The 22327-nt window shown below is 64.7% G+C and overlaps 2 protein-coding genes across 2 annotated transcripts in view; both read left to right on the forward strand.

Annotated features, from left to right (window-relative positions):
* The first annotated feature begins 7539 nt into the window (after nt 1-7539).
* Nucleotides 7540-22327, forward strand: part of LOC138525642 (zinc finger protein 84-like) — a 145454-nt gene continuing 130666 nt past the window's right edge. The window contains exon 1 of the mRNA XM_069635694.1: nt 7540-7638. The gene's annotated coding sequence lies outside the window, so the exon portion shown is untranslated. The remainder of the gene's footprint in view (nt 7639-22327) is intronic.
* LOC138525638 (zinc finger protein 84-like) overlaps nt 7556-22327 on the forward strand; it is an 835666-nt gene continuing 820894 nt past the window's right edge. The window contains exon 1 of the mRNA XM_069635688.1: nt 7556-7638. The gene's annotated coding sequence lies outside the window, so the exon portion shown is untranslated. The remainder of the gene's footprint in view (nt 7639-22327) is intronic.

A 22327-nucleotide genomic window follows, 5' to 3' on the forward strand; every position in this document is an offset into this window, starting at 1 on the left:
GACCCGTCCATGGACTTGAGCGCACAGGCACCCCCACCTACTGCGTTGGGGGCCGCAACTCAAACCCACGACAATTCAGGCGTTCGTGCAGCAGCCTCAATCTGGTCACCCCAGCACACCACCAGTCCCCATGGGGTAAATCCGGCAAGACCCAACACGCCAGGTGTACCTGATGATGAAGGAGATGAAGAAAGAGATGCACCGCACACTGATGATGAAGGTGATGAAGAAGCTGTCATGCAACCACTATTGACTGTCCATACCAAATTAGGAAGTTCCAAAAATTAAGCCTGGAGCATGGACTGGTTTCAGGCAAGCCCAGTCATACCAATCCTTCTCCGAGCTTCCACACGACGTATGAGTCCCAGAAAAACTCAAAAATCCATAACAAGGATATGGGCGTGCAGATTGAGCTACCCGCTCTTAATGTGTCCAAAAATTAGGCTCATAAAACGTTTCTGCTCCAAACCGGAGCCTGAGAAAGATTTATGGCCTCGAGACAAAATGGCCGCCGGCCGCGTGTGCGTCCTCGCGACCCGGCCTTGATCGGAGCGAATCTTCGATCCGCTCCGGTAAGAAAAATATTGTGAAGTCATTCACCGCCGGGCCCGGGTCTCCTCTACACCTCGTCGCCACTGTTGGGGGGCTCTATCCGCGCCCCCGATGCGGTCCCGCAAGCCCCGCCACACATAGCACACGGAGACACGGTGTTGCTAGTTCGGGCTTCCCGGTCGCTCTGCCGCGGCCGGGAACGCCCCCTTTATTTAAACACCACGCGGCGGCGTGACGTGTCACGCCGCCGCGTTCGCCCGTCATCGGGCAACGCCACACTGCCCAGGACTGTTAAAGGTCCCGACTTACCTCCTCTGCAGAGGGATACTTTCTCTTATTCCTTCCCAGCTGAACTGCACACTTTTTCTTGTGAGAGTGCACACATGTGGGAGGCACAGCTGCTCCCTCTGAGGTTGGTTTGCATACATGCCAACCCTCCCGATTTAGGCGGGAGACCCCCGACTTTTTGTGAAAAAATATTGATATTTTTCACGTTCTCCTGCCTAAAATACTTCTAGCCCCAATGCATCCCTATTGGAAAATGTGCAACCCAGGTGAGTTGGAATGTTGGCACGTCTGGCTTTGTTTTATCAAAGCATGACAGAAAGAGCTAGTAAAGGTTGCTGGTCCAGGCGCCCACTGCTTGGGGAAGGACTGTTGCCCCCTAGGATGTGCAAATGCTGGCTGATGATAGGAGGGCCACATATGATTGCACGCTGTGTGGAATAACGCCCTCACACTGCAGTGCCTTTTATTTCACTGTGGATACAGGTTTACACGCCCAAAGAGGTTGTTTAGATTCACGTGTGTGTCCAGGCTGCTACTGGAATTTGCCATTTCGGAGGAAGACAATAAAAACTATAATCATATTCTTTTGCTCTCACATGTTTTTATGACAACATTGCAATACAATTGATTGTTATTTAAGATGTTCAACCCCCAAACTTAACAAAAAATGACATGAACTAAAGGTGGGAAGATATTTGATCAAATGCTGCTTACATCGCACACTGGGCCCAAATCCTGGTTTTACCACTTAACCAAACTGTGTGATCCTGGGCAAATGTTTAATCTCACAAGTATCTATCAAAATCGTCAGACCCTGGAAGTGATACAGTTTGCAATTATTTCTACATACAATCTTTTCTCATATGGTTTGCTAGACTTTAGAGTTGCTATATGTGCAATGAGAGTGACCATGTATGTATTGCACACCAGAAGGTTGTTTGTCTCTTGCTTACAGAAAGAAACTTGTGTTAATGTCACTACCATCAATGTGCTTGTGTAGTAGTGTATCCCGTCCTGTCGGCGTGCTCCATGGAGCGCAAGCGGGGCGCACACACAGGGACAGGCTGCTCCCATGCCGGTCCCCTGATGAATACACTAATTAAATAGCCCCTTGCACCCCAGCCGGGTGTCTGCCATGGAGATACGTTATGGCAATTATTGAAGTAGCATTTCCAGGTAGAACAGACCCATGGCTACTCTTTGGTGCATCTGAGGCACAACTGAATGACTGCACTTTTCTACAGTAAGTTTATCAAAGTCTGTGTAGTATAAAGGGCCTGAATGAAGACAGGATACAGGCAGGCTTTTCTACAGGACTTTATTCCTCACAGGTCTGTATAAAGGAGACACACATATATGTCCTGGATCAGCAGGGCCAACGTGGCCAACAAAGGTTTGTGTGCCGTGATTAATAAAGAGCCTTTATCTATATTTAATCTCCCGTGCTCGGAGGAGCCGGGAAGACGCTGCCGGGCGCGTCCTCAGCTCGTCCCCGTAGTGCGCGCGTAGCGCGCGGGGGCGGAGCTGGTCGCGCGAGCGAGATCTCGCGAGAGCTGTGCTCTCGCGATACCTCTACACACCTCCCTTCTCCCAAAAGCAGAACAGGTTCATTGTACTACATAGTCTTTGTATCTCACCGGTCTTCTGCATTCCCTTCGGGGCCTCTCACTGATTTCAGGGCAAGGTCTCTGCTGTTCGGGTTCGAGAGTTTCACTTGGTTCTCCCCGTTCTCCTACGGTTGCTTCTCCTTCTCCTTCGCTTCCTTCTGCTTCTTGCTCCTCGTTTCTCCTATTGTCATTCCCGGTTTCTACGTGGGGTGTCTCTTGGGTCCTCGCTTCTTCTTGCCTTCTCTGGTATACAGCTACCCTTTCCAAGTTCCACGAGCGCCCGTCTTCAGTGCGGACGTGATTGGTCCCTTGGTGAGCTACTTTTATGGGCCTACTGTATCGGGATCCTGTGTCGGGGTCCTTTCTCGGCAATTTGATTTTGATCCAGTCCCCTTCTCTTAAGTTGGGCGCTTGCTTCGTCCTTCTTCTTCCATCACTCCACGCTTTCATGCGTTTCTTGTTTCTTTCCATGCGCCAGACTACTTCAGTCATGTCGACTGCTTCATCTTCCCTTACTTTCGCCAGCCATGGAGGAATGAGGGTGGAAGCCGCACTCCTCCCTCTCAACATTTTGAATGGGGATATTTGGGTAATCCCATTTGGTGTGAGTCTGTGAGCCGCTATGGCTTCTTTGGCAGTTTTGAGGGGGTTCATTCCTGACGCTGTTGCCAGTTGGATGGCCCCTTTTATGAACCTGTTTGCCCTCTCCACCAGTCCATTTGCTTGGGGGTGATACAAGGCCGCCTTCTTTTGTTTGATGTTGTTCTTTCTCAAAAATGCTTCCATTTCTTTGGATACTAGTTGCACCCCATTGTCCGTGACGACTTCTTTGGGGAGGCCTTCCCTCTGGAAGATTTCAGTGAGTACGTCTATGACCGTCTCTGTGGTTATATTCGGGACAAACTCAGCTTCGACCCACTTGGATAAGTAGTCGACTAACACAATGCCATATTTATGTTCCGTCTCCATGGCCTCCAGGGGGCCTATGAAGTCAATGCCCACTTTGGACCATACCGCTTCTGGTATCTCCGTGGGAATGAGAGGCGCTTGTCGGACCTTAAGTCTTTTGTCACTGTTCAGGCATTCGTGGCAGCGCTCTATCATGGCGCGTATTTCCTGGTCCATAGACGGCCACCAGTAGGCTTCTCTCACCCTGCGGCGAGTCATCGTGTTCCCCAGGTGACCCGCATGGGCCCTGCAGAGTATGGTGCGCCTCATTCCAGTGGGGGGGATGATCTGATCCATTTTCATGATTATTCCCTCCGTTTCTGACAACTCATCCTGCACCTTCCAGTAGGCTCTCATGCCTTCCGGCAGCATTTTCTCATTGGGCCAACCCTCTTTGATCCAATTGCGTATCTTGGCCATGATCGGGTCCTTTCCATCTTCTTCTTCCCAGTGTCTTTCGCCGAGTTCCAGGTAATCTGGGGTCCTTATGTCTGATATGGACGCAACTATGCATTCCCCATGTAGGAAGGTGGTAGCCCTTTCCTTGTTTTCTGGCAGTCTCGACATGCAGTCGGCTTGCGAATTTTTCCAACCCGATATGTGATGGATATTGAACGTGTATTCTTGTAGCTTTGCTGCGATGCGAGCCAACCTGGGCGTGGATGTTTTGGTGCCTCCCGGGCTGAGCATGTGGATGAGCGGCTTGTGGTCTGTCACCAGCTTGAATTTTGTGCCCCACACATATGTTCTGAAGTGTTCGACTGCCCATGCGCATGCTAGCATCTCCTTTTCAATCGTCGAGTAATTCTGTTCTGCTTCTGATAGTGCCTTAGACGCGAAGGCCACCACATGTTCGGTGTCACCTCTCCTCTGCGTTAGCACTGCTCCTAATCCGTACGCACTGGCGTCCGTGGTAATGACCGTGTCCCACTCTGGGTTGAAAGGTTGCAGACACGGAGCTTTCATGATATGGCGCTTTATGGTGTCCATTGCCATCTTCTGCGGTTCATTCCACGAAAATTCTGTCCCCTTTTTGAGTAGATCGCGTAGTGGTGACGTGGTTTCCGAAAACTTAGGTATGAATTTCGCGTAGTACTCAGCCAATCCCAGAAATGACCTCACCTCTTCTTTGGTGGCTGGTTCGGGAGCTTTGGTGATGGCTTGCATCAGATTTTCTTTCGGGCTGATCCCCTTTTCCGAAATTTTGTAGCCTAGATATTCCACTTCTTTCACTCCAAACGAGCATTTCTCGTGACGTAAACGCACTCCTGCGTCTTGTAGTTTGTTGAGAACCACTTTGAGGGTGGTATCGTGCGTCAGCTTGTCCTTTGCATAAACTAGTATGTCATCCTGAAAGTATACTACATTTTCGACTTTCCTGAGTAGGACGTCCATCATGCGCTGAAAGGCCGACGCAGCTGACGACAACCCGAAAGGCATTTTCGTGAATTGGAACGTGCCAAAGGGCGTGATGAAAGCTGTAAGGGGTTTCGACTCTTCATGGAGCTGTATCTGATGATATGCATTTCTCATATCAAGCTTCGAGAATATTTTGGCCTCCTTCATTAATAATATGAGTTCGTTTATGCTTGGCAGCGGGTAGTTGTCTGTGACGACTTCTAAATTTAGGCTGCGCAGGTCTATGCATACCCTTAGTTCCTGGGAGTGGGGTTTCTTTATCAGGACTACTGGGCTCAGCCATTCGGACGCTTCGATTTCCTCTATCACTCCTTCCCTCTTCATTTTGTCCAGCTGTTGTCTCAGGGTGTCCCTTGCTGTGGCCGGTACTGGTCTCACCCTGTGTTTGACAGGGACGGCATTCCTCTTGAGCACGATCTTGTGAATGAAGCTTCTAATGTGTCCCGGCTCCTCCGAGAAAAGTGATGGGTAGTCGCTCTTTACCACTGCTTCGCTCTTCATCTCGACTGATAGGACTTGATCTTCTGTGCTGGGATCCAGTCTGATTTTTAACTTGTCTTGATCATCCCAGCCCAATACTGCCGGCCCTTCATGGCTAAAGTAAATTCTGGTGATGGTTTCCCTTCCTTTGAATTCAACTTTACCGTTGATGTACCCTAAGAGTTCGACCGAGGCCCCACCGAATACTGTGGGCTTGTGTCGTGTGGTGAGCACTTCCACTTTCTCTTTACCCACCATGTCTTTATAAGTCTGAAGGGGTAGGATTGTGAGGTCTGACCCGGAATCTGCCATGACCCGCGTCTCTTTTCCATCGATTTTGATGACGCAGTGAGGCTTCTCTCTCCGGGCTCGGGTGCTGTTTACCATTATGACCGTGGGTGTCCCCTCCTCTTCTGACGAGGATTCGCCATCTTTCGTGTGATCCGTAGTGAGGCTCGCTACTTTCTTGTTCCTCCACCTACACACAGTCGAGAAATGTCCTATGCGTCTGCAAATTGAACACTCCTTGTCTCTGGCTGGGCATTCTCTGTCATAGGCCAGGTGTTTTGTGCTGGAGCACCTATGACACTTGAGAGGTTCCCTCTTGCTGTTTCTTGACTCTCTCGTGTCTGGTGCGGATTTCTCCTTTCTAGGACGGAATCCAACTGCTTGTATTTCAGTGGGGACTTGGGCTCCTGTAAACTCTTTCCTTCTCCCCGCGGTTTCTTCTACCGCTCTGGCAATTTCCACGGCTTTTTCTAATTGCAATTCTTTTTCTAGGATGAACTTATCCTGGACTTTGCGACTGTTGGTATGGACGAGTAGCATGTCGCATATGCGGTTTTCCGCTTCGGTACCGAAATTACACAAGGCTGCTAGTTCCCTTAACTTCGTGACGTAGTCATCGACAGGTTCGGACTGCTCCTGTTTCCGAGTGTAAAACCTTATTCTATGGAGTACCGTGTTCTCTTTGCTTGCGAACCGCTTAACGATTCTCCTCACGGCCTCCATGAACACGTCGTCATTGTCGTCATCAACTGGTATCGGGGTAAGGCCTTCGAAAATTCTTTGCCCTTCCACCCCTAAGGCATTTAGCAACATGGCCCTGCGTCTCACCGCTGAAAATCCAGATCCGCCCATTGCCTCCACGTAGGTCGTGAACAGGGGCTGCCATTGTGGCCAAGGAATGGCAGGCCTACCTGGTGTCTGTAGAAAGGGTGGTGGCGGTGTGGCTCCCTGCATGTTTCTGCGTGGGTTGTTGTTGTGGTCCTCGTCGCCAATTTATGTAGTATAAAGGGCCTGAATGAAGACAGGATACAGGCAGGCTTTTCTACAGGACTTTATTCCTCACAGGTCTGTATAAAGGAGACACACATATATGTCCTGGATCAGCAGGGCCAACGTGGCCAACAAAGGTTTGTGTGCCGTGATTAATAAAGAGCCTTTATCTATATTTAATCTCCCGTGCTCGGAGGAGCCGGGAAGACGCTGCCGGGCGCGTCCTCAGCTCGTCCCCGTAGTGCGCGCGTAGCGCGCGGGGGCGGAGCTGGTCGCGCGAGCGAGATCTCGCGAGAGCTGTGCTCTCGCGATACCTCTACAGTCTGATAAACACCTTTCTTGTAATGTTATGTTGGTGATGTAAATACAGATGCAGAATATGGGGGTGCAGGGCTCTTGCTGCACAGAGCCTTGATGCTTCTAATCTAACAGGTCAGTGCCCTGTGTGCAGAACAGTCCTACAGGCTGGCAGTTTAGTTTTGTGTGGCACGTGTGTGTGCACAATGCCTTTAGCACTAATGTTACCATAACGTGGAAATGGGGGGATGGGGGGAAAGCGCCCAAAGGACGCTGCACGTAACCAGGCGAAGCCCCCCACCACCATCCTCCTATTCCCATTGCTTTGATTGCAGGGAACCCTGCAGCATTTGCCCCACCTAATGTGATGTTGGGGGTGGGGGGGTGAAATATAAAGTGATGTCCATAAACGTGACGTCATTAAATGTGCACTTGAGTGCACTCCTGTGTGTTACACGTCCTGATTGGTCATTGCTGACGGACGGACATGCGTAGGAAAGCAAAGGCATTCACGGAGTGCACTTCCGGTTTTCACGGGCTAAGAGCATGCGCAGAGTGGCGGTACGGCCTCTCGCGGGCTATGAGCATGCGCAGTAGCCTATGTACCCGTTTTGAGCATGCGCAGGGCGGAGAGCCGGCTCATAGCCTAGGCGCATGCGCAGCACTGGGAGTACTATTCTGCGCATGCGCACTGGAGACCCTGCCTCGTGTCTCGCCATTGGCCTGCGGGGGGTCAGAGGCCCGGGCGCTCCCTCTCCAGGAGTCGGAGGTGAGAGGTTTAATATTCCCCATTCTAGCGTTTATTCTGAGTTCTGGGCGAATATATCCCCTTCGCGTTCCCCAAGGGTTAGGACGGAGCGTGTGTGCCCCACAAGCCTCTTCCTCATATGCTCGCACTCCTGCCCCCCTCCTGCTGCTCCTTCTCTCCCCCTCCCCCCTGGCCACTCCTGCTCTCCCCCCTAGACACTCCTGCGCACCCTCCTGCTGCTCCTTCTCTCCCCCTCCCCTCTGGCCACTCCTGCGCACCCTCCGGAAGCTCCTGCCCCCTCCTCTGGCCACTCCTGCTCTCCCCCTGGCCACTCCTGCTCTCCCCCTGGCCACTCCTGCTCTCCCCCCCTGGCCACTCCTGCCCCCTCCTGCTGCTCCTTCTCTCCCCCCTAGACACTCCTGCGCACCCTCAGGAAGGTCCTGCCCCCTCCTGCTGCCTCTCCCCCCTGGCCACTCGTGCCTCTCCCCCCTGGCCACTCGTGCCTCTCCCCCCTGGCCACTCGTGCCTCTCCCCCTGGCCACTTCGTGCCTCTCCCCCCTAGACATTCCTGCTCTCCCCCCTGGCCACTCCTGCCTCTCCCCCCTGGCCACTCCTGCCTCTCCCCCCTGGGCCACTCCTGCCTCTCCCCCCTGGGCCACTCCTGCCTCTCCCCCCTGGGCCACTCCTGCCTCTCCCCCCTGGCCACTCCTGCCTCTCCCCCCTGGCCACACCTGCTCTCCCCCCTAGACACTCCTGCTCTCCCCCCTAGACACTCCTGCCTCTCCCCCCTGGCCACTCCTGCCTCTCCCCCCTGGCCACTCCTGCCTCTCCCGCCTCTCCCCCTGGCCACTCCTGCCTCTCCCCCCTGGCCACTCCTGCCTACCCTCTGGAAGCTCCTGCCCCCTCCTGTTGCTCATGCCTCTCCCCCCTATCCCCCCTATCCCCCCTGGCCACTCCTGCCTCTCCCCCCTGGCCACTCCTGCCTCTCCCCCCCTGGCCACTCCTGCCTCTCCCCCCTGGCCACTCCTGCCTCTCCCCACTGGCCACTCCTGCCTCTCCCCACTGGCCACTCCTGCCTCTCCCCCCTGGCCACTCCTGCTCTCCCCCCTGGCCACTCCTGCTCTCCCCCCTGGCCACTCCTGCTCTCCCCCCTGGCCACTCCTGCCTCTCCCCCCTGGCCACTCCTGCGCACCCTCCAGAAGGCCCTGCACCCTCCTGCTTCTCCTCTCCTGCTCTCCCCCCTGGCCACTCCTGCTCTCCCCCCTGGACACTCCTGCCCACCCTCCGGAAGCTCCTGCCCCCTCCTGCTGCTCCTCTCCCCCTCCACCCTAGACACTCCTGCTCTCCCCCCTGGACACTCCTGCCCACCCTCCGGAAGGTCCTGCCCCCTCCTGCTGCTCCACTCCTGCCTCTCCCCCCTGGCCACTCCTGCCTCTCCCCCCTGGCCACTCCTGCGCATCCTCCGGAAGGTCCTGCTCTCCCCCCTGGCCACTCCTGCTCTCCCCCCTGGCCACTCCTGCTCTCCCCCCTGGCCACTCCTGCTCTCCCCCCGGGACACTCCTGTTCACCCTCCGGAAGGTCCTGCCCCCTCCTGCTGCTCCTCTCCCCTGGCCACTCCTGCGCACCCTCCGGAAGGCCCTGCCCCCTCCTGCTGCTACACTCCTGCTCTCCCCCCGGGACACTCCTGCTCTCCCCCCGGGACACTCCTGCCCACCTCCGGAAGGTCCTGCCCCCTCCTGCTGCTCCTCTCCCTTTGCCACTCCTGCTCTCCCCCTGGCCACTCCTGCCCCCTCCTGCTGCTCCTCTCCCCCTCCCCTCTGGCCACTCCTGCTCTCCCCCCTGGACACTCCTGCGCACCCTCCGGAAGGCCCTGCCCCCTCCTCCTGCTGCTCCTCTCCCCCCTGGCCACTCCTGCCTCTCCCCCTGGCCACTCCTGCCCACCCTCCGGAAGCTCCTGCTGCTCCTCTCCCCCGCCCCGGGACACTCCTGCTCTCCCCCCCCCCGGGACACTCCTGCTCTCCCCCCCCCGGGACACTCCTGCTCTCCCCCCCCCCCCGGGACACTCCTGCTCTCCCCCCCCCCCGGGACACTCCTGCTCTCCCCCCCCCCCCCCGGGACACTCCTGCTCTCCCCCCCCCGGGACACTCCTGCTCTCCCCCCCCCCGGGACACTCCTGCTCTCCCCCCCCCCGGGACACTCCTGCTCTCCCCCCCCCCGGGACACTCCTGCTCTCCCCCCCCCCGGGACACTCCTGCTCTCCCCCCCCGGGACACTCCTGCTCTCCCCCCCGGGAATCTCCTGCTCTCCCCCCCGGGAATCTCCTGCTCTCCCCCCCGGGACACTCCTGCTCTCCCCCCCGGGAATCTCCTGCTCTCCCCCCCGGGACACTCCTGGTCTCCCCCCTGGCCACTCCTGCGCACCCTCCGGAAAGTCCTGCCCCCTCCTGCTGTGCCACTCCTGCCTCTCCCCCCTGGCCACTCCTGCCTCTCCCCCCTGGCCACTCCTGCGCATCCTCCGGAAGGTCCTGCCCCCCCCTGGCCACTCCTGCTCTCCCCCCTGGCCACTCCTGCTCTCCCCCCTGGCCACTCCTGCGCATCCTCCGGAAGGTCCTGCCCCCCCCTGGCCACTCCTGCTCTCCCCCCTGGCCACTCCTGCTCTCCCCCCTGGCCACTCCTGCTCTCCCCCCTGGCCACTCCTGCTCTCCCCCCTGGCCACTCCTGCGCACCCTCCGGAAGGCCCTGCCCCCTCCTGCTGCTACACTCCTGCTCTCCCCCCGGGACACTCCTGCTCTCCCCCCCGGGACACTCCTGCCCACCCTCCGGAAGGTCCTGCCCCCTCCTGCTGCTCCTCTCCCTTTGCCACTCCTGCTCTCCCCCTGGCCACTCCTGCCCACCCTTCGGAAGCTCCTGCCCCCTCCTGCTGCTCCTCTCCCCCTCCCCTCTGGCCACTCCTGCTCTCCCCCCTGGACACTCCTGCGCACCCTCCGGAAGGTCCTGCCCCCTCCTGCTGCTCCTCTCCTGCTCTCCCCCCTGGCCACTCCTGCCTCTCCCCCTGGCCACTCCTGCCCACCCTCCGGAAGCTCCTGCTGCTCCTCTCCCCCTCCCCCCTGGCCACTCCTGCTCTCCCCCCTGGCCCCTCCTGCTCTCCCCCTGGCCACTCCTGCCCACCCTCCGGAAGATCCTGCTGCTCCTGCTCTCCCCCCTGGCCACTCCTGCTCTCCCCCTGGCCACTCTTGCCCACCCTCCAGAAGATCCTGCCCCCTCCTGCCACTCCTGCTCTCCCCCCTGGACACTCCTGCGCACCCTCCGGAAGGTCCTGCCCCCTCCTGCTGCTCCACTCCTGCCTCTTCCCCCCCGGCCACTCCTGCTCCCCCCCCCCCCCCGGCCACTCCTGCTCCCCCCCCCCCGGCCACTCCTGCTCCCCCCCCTGGCCACTCCTGCTCCCCCCCTCTGGCCACTCCTGCTCTCCCCCCCGGGGACACTCCTGCTCCCCCCCCCCGGGGACACTCCTGCTCTCCCCCCCCCGGGGACACTCCTGCTCTCCCCCCCCGGGACACTCCTGCTCTCCCCCCCCGGGGACACTCCTGCTCTCCCCCCCCCCGGGGACACTCCTGCTCTCCCCCCCCCGGGACACTCCTGCTCTCCCCCCCCGGGGACACTCCTGCTCTCCCCCCCCCCGGGGACACTCCTGCTCTCCCCCCCGGGGACACTCCTGCTCTCCCCCCGGGACACTCCTGCTCTCCCCCCCCGGGACACTCCTGCTCCCCCCCCCCCGGGACACTCCTGCTCTCCCCCCCCCCCCCGGGACACTCCTGCTCTCCCCCCCCCCCAGGACACTCCTGCTCTCCCCCCCCGGGACACTCCTGCTCTCCCCCCCCCCGGGACACTCCTGCTCTCCCCCCCCCCGGGACACTCCTGCTCTCCCCCCCCCCCTGGGACACTCCTGCTCTCCCCCCCCCCCCGGGACACTCCTGCTCTCCCCCCCCCGGGACACTCCTGCTCTCCCCCCCCCCGGGACACTCCTGCTCTCCCCCCCCCGGGACACTCCTGCTCTCCCCCCCCGGACACTCCTGCTCTCCCCCCCCCCGGGACACTCCTGCTCTCCCCCCCCCGGGACACTCCTGCTCTCCCCCCCCGGGACACTCCTGCTCTCCCCCCCCGGGACACTCCTGCTCTCCCCCCCCCGGGACACTCCTGCTCTCCCCCCCCGGGACACTCCTGCTCTCCCCCCCCGGGACACTCCTGCTCTCCCCCCCGGGACACTCCTGCTCTCCCCCCCGGGACACTCCTGCTCTCCCCCCCCGGGACACTCCTGCTCTCCCCCCCCCGGGACACTCCTGCTCTCCCCCCCCCGGGACACTCCTGCTCTCCCCTCCCCCCCCGGGACACTCCTGCTCGCTCCCCCCCCCCCGGGACACTCCTGCTCGCTCCCCCCCCCGGGACACTCCTGCTCTCCCCTCCCCCCCCCCCCGGGACACTCCTGCTCTCCCCTCCCCCCCCCCCGGGACACTCCTGCTCTCCCCTCCCCCCCCCCGGGACACTCCTGCTCTCCCCTCCCCCCCCCGGGACACTCCTGCTCTCCCCCCCCCCCGGGACACTCCTGCTCTCCCCCCCCGGGACACTCCTGCTCTCCCCCCCCCCCGGGACACTCCTGCTCTCCCCCCCCCCCGGGACACTCCTGCTCTCCTCCCCCGGGACACTCCTGCTCTCCCCCCCGGGAATCTCCTGCTCTCCCCCCTGGCCACTCCTGCGCACCCTCCGGAAGGTCCTGCTCTCCCCCCTGGCCACTCCTGCTCTCCCCCCTGGCCACTCCTGCGCACCCTCCGGAAGGTCCTGTCCCCTCCTGCTGCTCCACTCCTGCCTCTCCCCCCTGGCCACTCCTGCCTCTCCCCCCTGGCCACTCCCTGCCTCTCCCCCCTGGCCACTCCTGCGCTCCCTCCTGAAGGTCCTGCCCCCTCCTGCTGCTCCACTCCTGCTCCCCCCCTGGCCACTCCTGCTCTCCCCCCCTGGCCACTCCTGCTCTCCCCCCCTGGCCACTCCTGCTCTCCCCCCCTGGCCACTCCTGCGCACCCTCCGGAAGGCTCTCCCCCTGGCCACTCCTGCCTCTCCCCCGGGACACTCCTGCCCACAGTCCGGAAGGTCCTGCCCCCTCCTGCTGCGCCTCTCCCCTGGCCACTCCTGCTCTCCCCGCTGGCCACTCCTGCCCACCCTCCAGAAGCTCCTGCCCCCTCCTGCTGCTTTTCTCCCCCGGCCACTCCTGCTCTCCCCCCTGGACACTCCTGCGCACCCTCCGGAAGGTCCTGCCCCCTCCTGCTGCTCCTCTCCTGCCTCTCCCCCTGGCCACTCCTGCCTCTTCCCCCTGGCCACTCCTGCCCACCCTCTGGAAGCTCCTGCTGCTCCTCTCCCCCTCCCCTCTGGCCACTCCTGCTCTCCCCCCTGGACACTCCTGCGCACCCTCCAGAAGGTCCTGCCCCCTCCTGCTGCTCCACTCCTGCCTCTCCCCCCTGGCCACTCCTGCCTCTCCCCCCTGGCCACTCCTGCCTCTCCCCCCTGGCCACTCCTGCCTCTCCCCCCGGCCACTCCTGCCCACCCTCCGGAAGGTCCTGCCCCCTCCTGCTGCTCCTCTCCCCTGGCCACTCCTGCTCTTCCCCCCTGGCCACTCCTGCCCACCCTCCGGAAGGTCCTGCACCCTCCTGCTGCTCCTCTCCCCTGGCCACTCCTGCTCTCCCCCCTGGACACTCCTGCGCACCCTCCGGAAGGTCCTGCCCCCTCCTGCTGCTCCTCTCCTGCCTCTCCCCCCTGGCCACTCCTGCCCACCCTCCGGAAGCTCCTGCCACTCCTGCTCTCCCCCTGGACACTCCTGCGCACCCTCCGGAAGGTCCTGCCCCCTCCTGCTGCTCCACTCCTGCCTCTCCCCCCTGGCCACTCCTGCTCTCCCCCCGGGACACTCCTGCTCTCCTCCCCCGGGACACTCCTGCTCTCCCCCCCGGGAATCTCCTTGCTCTCCCCCCCTGGCCACTCCTGCGCACCCTCCGGAAGGTCCTGCTCTCCCCCCTGGCCACTCCTGCTCTCCCCCCTGGCCACTCCTGCGCACCCTCCGGAAGGTCCTGTCCCCTCCTGCTGCTCCACTCCTGCCTCTCCCCCCTGGCCACTCCTGCCTCTCCCCCCTGGCCACTCCTGCGCACCCTCCTGAAGGTCCTGCCCCCTCCTGCTGCTCCACTCCTGCTCTCCCCCCCTGGCCACTCCTGCTCTCCCCCCCTGGCCACTCCTGCTCTCCCCCCCTGGCCACTCCTGCGCACCCTCCGGAAGGCTCTCCCCCCTGGCCACTCCTGCCTCTCCCCCGGGACACTCCTGCCCACCGTCCGGAAGGTCCTGCCCCCTCCTGCTGCGCCTCTCCCCTGGCCACTCCTGCTCTCCCCGCTTGCCACTCCTGCCCACCCTCCAGAAGCTCCTGCCCCCTCCTGCTGCTTTTCTCCCCCGGCCACTCCTGCTCTCCCCCCTGGACACTCCTGCGCACCCTCCGGAAGGTCCTGCCCCCTCCTGCTGCTCCTCTCCTGCCTCTTCCCCCCTGGCCACTCCTGCCTCTTCCCCCTGGCCACTCCTGCCCACCCTCTGGAAGCTCCTGCTGCTCCTCTCCCCCTCCCCTCTGGCCACTCCTGCTCTCCCCCTGGACACTCCTGCGCACCCTCCAGAAGGTCCTGCCCCCTCCTGCTGCTCCACTCCTGCCTCTCCCCCCTGGCCACTCCTGCCTCTCCCCCCTGGCCACTCCTGCCCACCCTCCGGAAGGTCCTGCCCCCTCCTGCTGCTCCACTCCTGCCTCTCCCCCCTGGCCACTCCTGCCTCTCCCCCCGGCCACTCCTGCCCACCCTCCGGAAGGTCCTGCCCCCTCCTGCTGCTCCTCTCCCCTGGCCACTCCTGCTCTTCCCCCCTGGCCACTCCTGCCCACCCTCCGGAAGGTCCTGCACCCTCCTGCTGCTCCTCTCCCCTGGCCACTCCTGCTCTCCCCCTGGACACTCCTGCGCACCCTCCAGAAGGTCCTGCCTCTCCCCCCTGGCCACTCCTGCCCACCCTCCGGAAGCTCCTGCCACTCCTGCTCTCCCCCTGGACACTCCTGCGCACCCTCCGGAAGGTCCTGCCCCCTCCTGCTGCTCCACTCCTGCCTCTCCCCCTGGCCACTCCTGCTCTCCCCCCTGGCCACTCCTGCTCTTCCCCCCGGGACACTCCTGTCCACCCTCCGGAAGGTCCTGCCCCCTCCTGCTGCCTCTCCCCCCTGGCCACTCCTGCTCTCCCCCCTGGCAACTCCTGCTCTTCCCCCGGGACACTCCTGTCCACCCTCCGGAAGGTCCTGGCCACTCCTGCCTCTCCCCCCTGGCCACTCCTGCCTCTCCCCCCTGGCCACTCCCACGCCCACCCTCCAGAAGGTCCTGCCCCCTCCTGCTGCTCCTCTCCCCTGGCCACTCCTGCTCTTCCCACCCTGGCCACTCCTGCCCACCCTCCGGAAGCTCCTGCCCCCTCCTGCTGCTCCTCTCCCCCTCCCCTCTGGCCACTCCTGCTCTCCCCCCTGGACACTCCTGCGCACCCTCCGGAAGGTCCTGCCCCCTCCTGTTGCTCCTCTCCTGCTCTCCCCCCTGGCCACTCCTGCTCTCCCCCTGGCCACTCCTGCGCACCCTCCGGAAGGCCCTGCCCCCTCCTGCTTCTCCTCTCCTGCTCTCCCCCCTGGCCACGCCTGCTCTCCCCCCTGGACACTCCTGCCCACCCTCCGGAAGCTCCTGCCCCCTCCTGCTGCTCCTCTCCCCCTCCACCCTAGACACTCCTGCTCTCCCCCCTGGACACTCCTGCCCACCCTCCGGAAGGTCCTGCCTCTCCCCCCCTGGCCACTCCTGCCTCTCCCCCCCTGGCCACTCCTGCCTCTCCCCCCTGGCCACTCCTGCCTCTCCCCCCCTGGCCACTCCTGCCTCTCCCCCCCTGGCCACTCCTGCCTCTCCCCCCCTGGCCACTCCTGCCTCTCCCCCCCTGGCCACTCCTGTGCACCCTCCGAAAGGTCCTGCCCCCTCCTGCTGCTCCACTCCTGCCTCTCCCCCCTGGCCACTCCTGCCTCTCCCCCCTGGCCACTCCTGCCTCTCCCCCCTGGCCACTCCTGCCTCTCCCCCCTGGCCACTCCTGCCTCTCCCCCCTGGCCACTCCTGCCTCTCTCCCCTGGCCACTCCTGCTCTCCCCCCTGGCCACTCCTACCCCCTCCTACTGCTCCTTCTCTCCCCCCTGGCCACTCCTGCCACTCCAGCCTCTCCCCCCTGGCCACTCCAGCCTCTCCCACCTGGCCACTCCAGCCTCTCCCCCCTGGCCACTCCTGCTGCTACTGCCCTCCGGAAGGCCCTGCCCCCTCCTGCTGCGACACTCCTGCTCTCCCCCGGGACACTCCTGCTCTCCCCCCTGGACACTCCTGCTCTCCCCCCTGGACACTCCTGCCCACCCTCCGGAAAGTCCTGCCACCTCCTGCTGCTCCTCTCCCCTTGCCACTCCTGCTCTCCCCCCTGGCCACTCCTGCCCACCTCCGGAAAGTCCTGCCACCTCCTGCTGCTCCTCTCCCCTGGCCACTCCTGCCTCTCCCCCCCCTGGCCACTCCTGCCTCTCCCCCCCCTGGCCACTCCTGCCTCTCCCCCCCCTGGCCACTCCTGCCTCTCCCCCCCCTGGCCACTCCTGCCTCTCCCCCCCCTGGCCACTCCTGTGCACCCTCCGAAAGGTCCTGCCCCCTCCTGCTGCTCCACTCCTGCCTCTCCCCCCTGGCCACTCCTGCCTCTCCCCCCTGGCCACTCCTGCCTCTCCCCCCTGGCCACTCCTGCTCTCCCCCTGGCCACTCCTGCTCTCCCCCCTGGACACTCCTACCCCCTCCTACTGCTCCTTCTCTCCCCCCTGGCCACTCCTGCCACTCCAGCCTCTCCCCCCTGGCCACTCCAGCCTCTCCCCCCTGGCCACTCCAGCCTCTCCCCCCTGGCCACTCCAGCCTCTCCCCCCTGGCCACTCCAGCCTCTCCCCCCTGGCCACTCCTGCTGCTACTGCCCTCCGGAAGGCCCTGCCCCCTCCTGCTGCTACACTCCTGCTCTCCCCCCGGGACACTCCTGCTCTCCCCCCGGGACACTCCTGCTCTCCCCCCTGGACACTCCTGCCCACCCTCCGGAAAGTCCTGCCACCTCCTGCTGCTCCTCTCCCCTTGCCACTCCTGCTCTCCCCCCTGGCCACTCCTGCCCACCCTTCGGAAGCTCCTGCCCCCTCCTGCTGCTCCTCTCCTGCTCTCCCCCCTGGCCACTCCTGCCCACCATCCGGAAGCTCCTGCCCCCTCCTGCTGCTCCTCTCCCCCTCCCCCCCTGGCCACTCCTGCTCTCCGCCCTGGCCACTCCTGGTCTCCCCCCTGGACACTCCTGCCCACCCTCCGGAAAGTCCTGCCACCTCCTGCTGCTCCTCTCCCCTTGCCACTCCTGCTCTCCCCCCTGGCCACTCCTGCCCACCCTTCGGAAGCTCCTGCCCCCTCCTGCTGCTCCTCTCCCCCTCCACCCTAGACACTCCTGCTCTCCCCCCTGGACACTCCTGCCCACCCTCCGGAAGGTCCTGCCCCCTCCTGCTGCTCCACTCCTGCTCTCCCCCCCTGGCCACTCCTGCCTCTCCCCCCCTGGCCACTCCTGCCTCTCCCCCCTGGCCACTCCTGCCTCTCCCCCCCTGGCCACTCCTGCCTCTCCCCCCTGGCCACTCCTGTGCACCCTCCGAAAGGTCCTGCCCCCTCCTGCTGCTCCACTCCTGCCTCTCCCCCCTGGCCACTCCTGCCTCTCCCCCCCCCGGGACACTCCTGCCTCTTCCCCCTCCCCCCCTGGGACACTCCTGCTCTCCTCCCCCCCTGGACACTCCTGCTCTCCTCCCCCCACCCTGGGACACTCCTGCTCTCCTCCCCCCACCCCGGGACACTCCTGCTCTCCTCCCCCCACCCCGGGACACTCCTGCTCTCCTCCCCCCGGGACACTCCTGCTCTCCCACCCCCCCCTGGCCACTCCTGCTCTCCTCCCCCCCCCTGGCCACTCCTGCTCTCCCCCCTAGACACTCCTGTGCACCCTCCGGAAGGTCCTGCCCCCACCTGCTGCTCCACTCCTGCCTCTTCCCCCCTGGCCACTCCTGCCTCTTCCCCCCTGGCCACTCCTGCTCTCCCCCGGGACACTCCTGCGCACCCCCCTGGACACTCCTATGCACCCTCCGGAAGGTCCTGCCCCCTCCTGCTGCTCCTCTCCTGCCTCTCCCCCCTGGCCACTCCTGCTCTCCCCCCGGGACACTCCTGCCCACCCTCCAGAAGGTCCTGCCCCCTCCTGCTGCTCCTCCCCCCTGGCCACTGCTGCTCCTCCCCCCTGGCCACTCCTGCCCAACCTCCGGAAGCTCCTGCCCCCTCCTGCTGCTCCTCTCCCCTGGCCACTCCTGCTCTCCCCCTGGACACTCCTGCGCACCCTCCGGAAGGTCCTGCCCCCTCCTGCTGCTCCTCTCCCGCCTCTCCCCCCTGGCCACTCCTGCCTCTCCCCCTGGCCACTCCTGCTCTCCCCCCGGGACACTCCTGCCCACCCTCCGGAAGGTCCTGCCCCCTCCTGCTGCTCCTCTCCCCTGGCCACTCCTGCTCTCCCCCTGGACACTCCTGCGCACCCTCTGGAAGATCCTGCCCCCTCCTGCTGCTCCTCTCCTGCCTCTCCCCCCTGGCCACTCCTGCTCTCCCCCGGGACACTCCTGCCCACCCTCCGGAAGCTCCTGCCCCCTCCTGCTGCTCCTCTCCCCTGGCCACTCCTGCTCTCCCCCTGGACACTCCTGCGCACCCTCCGGAAGATCCTGCCCCCTCCTGCTGCTCCTCTCCTGCCTCTCCCCCCTGGCCACTCCTGCTCTCCCCCCCCTGGCCACTCCTGCTCTCCCCCCCCCTGGCCACTCCTGCTCTCCCCCCCCCTGGCCACTCCTGCTCTCCCCCCCCTGGCCACTCCTGCTCTCCCCCCCCTGGCCACTCCTGCTCTCCCCCCCCTGGCCACTCCTGCTCTCCCCCCCCTGGCCACTCCTGCTCTCCCCCCCCCTGGCCACTCCTGCTCTCCCCCCCCTGGCCACTCCTGCTCTCCCCCCCCTGGCCACTCCTGCTCTCCCCCCCCTGGCCACTCCTGCTCTCCCCCCCCTGGCCACTCCTGCTCTCCCCCCTGGCCACTCCTGCTCTCCCCCCCTGGCCACTCCTGCTCTCCCCCCCCCCTGGCCACTCCTGCTCTCCCCCCCCTGGCCACTCCTGCTCTCCCCCCCCCTGGCCACTCCTGCTCTCCCCCCCCCTGGCCACTCCTGCTCTCCCCCCCCCTGGCCACTCCTGCTCTCCCCCCCCTGGCCACTCCTGCTCTCCCCCCCTGGCCACTCCTGCTCTCCCCCCCCCTGGCCACTCCTGCTCTCCCCCCCCCTGGCCACTCCTGCTCTCCCCCCCTGGCCACTCCTGCTCTCCCCCCCCCTGGCCACTCCTGCTCCCCCCCCCTGGCCACTCCTGCTCTCCCCCCCCTGGCCACTCCTGCTCTCCCCCCCCCTGGCCACTCCTGCTCTCCCCCCCCCTGGCCACTCCTGCTCTCCCCCCCCCCCTGGCCACTCCTGCTCTCCCCCCCCTGGCCACTCCTGCTCTCCCCCCCCCCCTGGCCACTCCTGCTCTCCCCCCCCCCTGGCCACTCCTGCTCTCCACCCCGGGACACTCCTGCGCACCCTCCAGAAGGTCCTGCCCCCTCCTGCTGCTCCTCCTCTCCTGCTCTCCCCCTGGCCACACTTGCCTCTCCCCCTGGCCACACTTGCCTCTCCCCCTGGCCACACTTGCCTCTCCCCCTGGCCACACCTGCTCTCCCCCTAGACACTCCTGCGCACCCTCCAGAAGGTCCTGCCCCCTCCTGCTGCTCCACTCCTGCCTCTCCCCCCTGGCCACTCCTGCCTCTCCCCCCTGGCCACTCCTGCCTCTCCCCCCTGGCCACTCCTGCCTCTCCCCCTGGCCACTCCTGCCTCTCCCCCCTGGCCCCTCCTGCTCTCCCCCCGGGACACTCCTGCGCACCCTCCGGAAGGTCCTGCCCCCTCCTGCTGCTCCTGCTCTCCCCCTGGCCACACCTGCCTCTCCCCCCTGGCCACACCTGCCTCTCCCCCCTGGCCACACCTGCCTCTCCCCCCTCGACACTCCTGCTCTCCCCCTCGACACTCCTGCGCACCCTCCGGAAGGTCCTGCTGCTCCTCTCCTGCTCTCCCCCCTGGCCACTCCTGCTCTCCCCCCTGGCCACTCCTGCTCTCCCCCCTGGCCACTCCTGCTCTCCCCCTGGCCACTCCTGCGCACCCTCTGGAAGGCCCTGCCCCCTCCTGCTCCTCCTCTCCTGCTCTCCCCCCTGGACACTCCTGCCCACCCTCCGGAAGCTCCTCTCCCCCTCCTGCTGCTCCTCTCCCGCTCCTGCTCTCGCCCCTGGCCACTCCTGCTCTCCCCCTGGCCACTCCTGCCCACCCTCCGGAAGGTCCTGCCCCCTCCTGCTGCTTCACTCCTGCCTCTTCCCCCCCCTGGCCACTCCTGCCTCTTCCCCCCCCGGGACACTCCTGCCTCTTCCCCCTCCCCCCCTGGGACACTCCTGCTCTCCTCCCCCCCTGGGACACTCCTGCTCTCCTCCCCCCCTGGGACACTCCTGCTCTCCTCCCCCCCCTGGGACACTCCTGCTCTCCTCCCCCCCGGGACACTCCTGCTCTCCTCCCCCCCCGGGACACTCCTGCTCTCCTCCCCCCCCTGGGACACTCCTGCTCTCCTCCCCCCCCCTGGGACACTCCTGCTCTCCTCCCCCCCCCCTGGGACACTCCTGCTCTCCTCCCCCCCCTGGGACACTCCTGCTCTCCTCACCCCCCCCCGGGACACTCCTGCTCTCCTCACCCCCCCCGGGACACTCCTGCTCTCCTCACCCCCCCCCGGGACACTCCTGCTCTCCTCACCCCCCCCCCGGGACACTCCTGCTCTCCTCACCCCCCCCCCGGGACACTCCTGCTCTCCCTCACCCCCCCCCCGGACACTCCTGCTCTCCTCACCCCCCCCCCCGGGGACACTCCTGCTCTCCTCACCCCCCCCCCCCCCGGGACACTCCTGCTCTCCTCACCCCCCCCCCCGGGACACTCCTGCTCTCCTCACCCCCCCCCCCGGGGACACTCCTGCTCTCCTCACCCCCCCCCCGGGACACTCCTGCTCTCCTCACCCCCCCCCCCCCCGGGACACTCCTGCTCTCCTCACCCCCCCCCCCCCCGGGACACTCCTGCTCTCCTCACCCCCCCCCCCCCCGGGACACTCCTGCTCTCCTCACCCCCCCCCGGGACACTCCTGCTCTCCTCACCCCCCCCGGGACACTCCTGCTCTCCTCACCCCCCCCGGGACACTCCTGCTCTCCCCCCCCGCCCCCGGGACACTCCTGCTCTTCTCCCCCCCGGGGACACTCCTGCGCACCCTCCGGAAGGTCCTGCCTCCTCCTGCTGCTCCACACCTGCCTTTCCCCCTGGCCACTCCTGCCTCTTCCCCCTGGCCACTCCTGCCTCTTCCCCCTGGCCACTCCTGCCCACCCTCCGGAAGCTCCTGCCCCCTCTTGCTGCTCCTCTCCTGCCTCTCCCCCCTGGCCACTCCTGCCCACCCTCCGGAAGCTCCTGCCCCCTCCTGCTGCTCCTCTCCCCTGGCCACTCCTGCTCTCCCCCGGGACACTCCTGCGCACCCCCCTGGACACTCCTGCGCACCCTCCGGAAGGTCCTGCCCCCTCCTGCTGCCTCTCCCCCCTGGCCACTCCTGCCCACCCTCCGGAAGCTCCTGGCCACTCCTGCTCTCCCCCTGGACACTCCTGCGCACCCTCCGGAAGGTCCCTGCCCCCTCCTGCTGCTCCTCTCCCGCCTCTCCCCCCTGGCCACTCCCGCCTCTCCCCCCTGGCCACTCCTGCCCACCCTTCGGAAGCTCCTGCCCCCTCCTGCTGCTCCTCTCCCCCCTCCCCTGGACACTCCTGCGCACCCTCCGGAAGGTCCTGCCCCCTCCTGCTGCTCCTCCCCCCTGGCCACTCCTGCCTCTCCCCCTGGCCACTCCTGCTCTCCCCCCGGGACACTCCTGCCCACCCTCCGGAAGGTCCTGCCCCCTCCTGCTGCTCCTCTCCCCTGGCCACTCCTGCTCTCCCCCTGGACACTCCTGCGCACCCTCCGGAAGATCCTGCCCCCTCCTGCTGCTCCTCTCCTGCCTCTCCCCCCTGGCCACTCCTGCCTCTCCCCCCTGGCCACTCCTGCCTCTCCCCCCTGGCCATTCCTGCCTCTCCCCCCCCCTGGCCACTCCTGCGCAACCTCCGGAAGGTCCTGGCCACTCCTGCTGCTCCACTCCGGCCTCTCCCCCCTGGCCACTCCTGCTCTCCCCCTAGACATTCCTGCGCACCCTCCGGAAGGTCCTGCCCCCTCCTGCTGCTCCACTCCTGCTCTCCCCCGGGACACTCCTGCTCTCCCCCCTGGACACTCCTGCCCACCCTCTGGAAGGTCTTGCCCCCTCCTGCTGCTCCTCTCCCCCTCTCCCCTGGACACTCCTGCGCACCCTCCGGAAGGTCCTGCCCCCTCCTACTGCTCCACTCCTGCCTCTCCCCCCTGGCCACTCCTGCCTCTCCCCCCTGGCCACTCCTGCTCTCCCCCCGGGACACTCCTGCCCACCCTCCGGA

This window comes from Ambystoma mexicanum, chromosome 7p, assembly GCF_040938575.1.
Source record: "Ambystoma mexicanum isolate Mex_15411 chromosome 7p, UKY_AmexF1_1, whole genome shotgun sequence".
Classification (NCBI taxonomy): Eukaryota; Metazoa; Chordata; class Amphibia; order Caudata; family Ambystomatidae; genus Ambystoma; species Ambystoma mexicanum.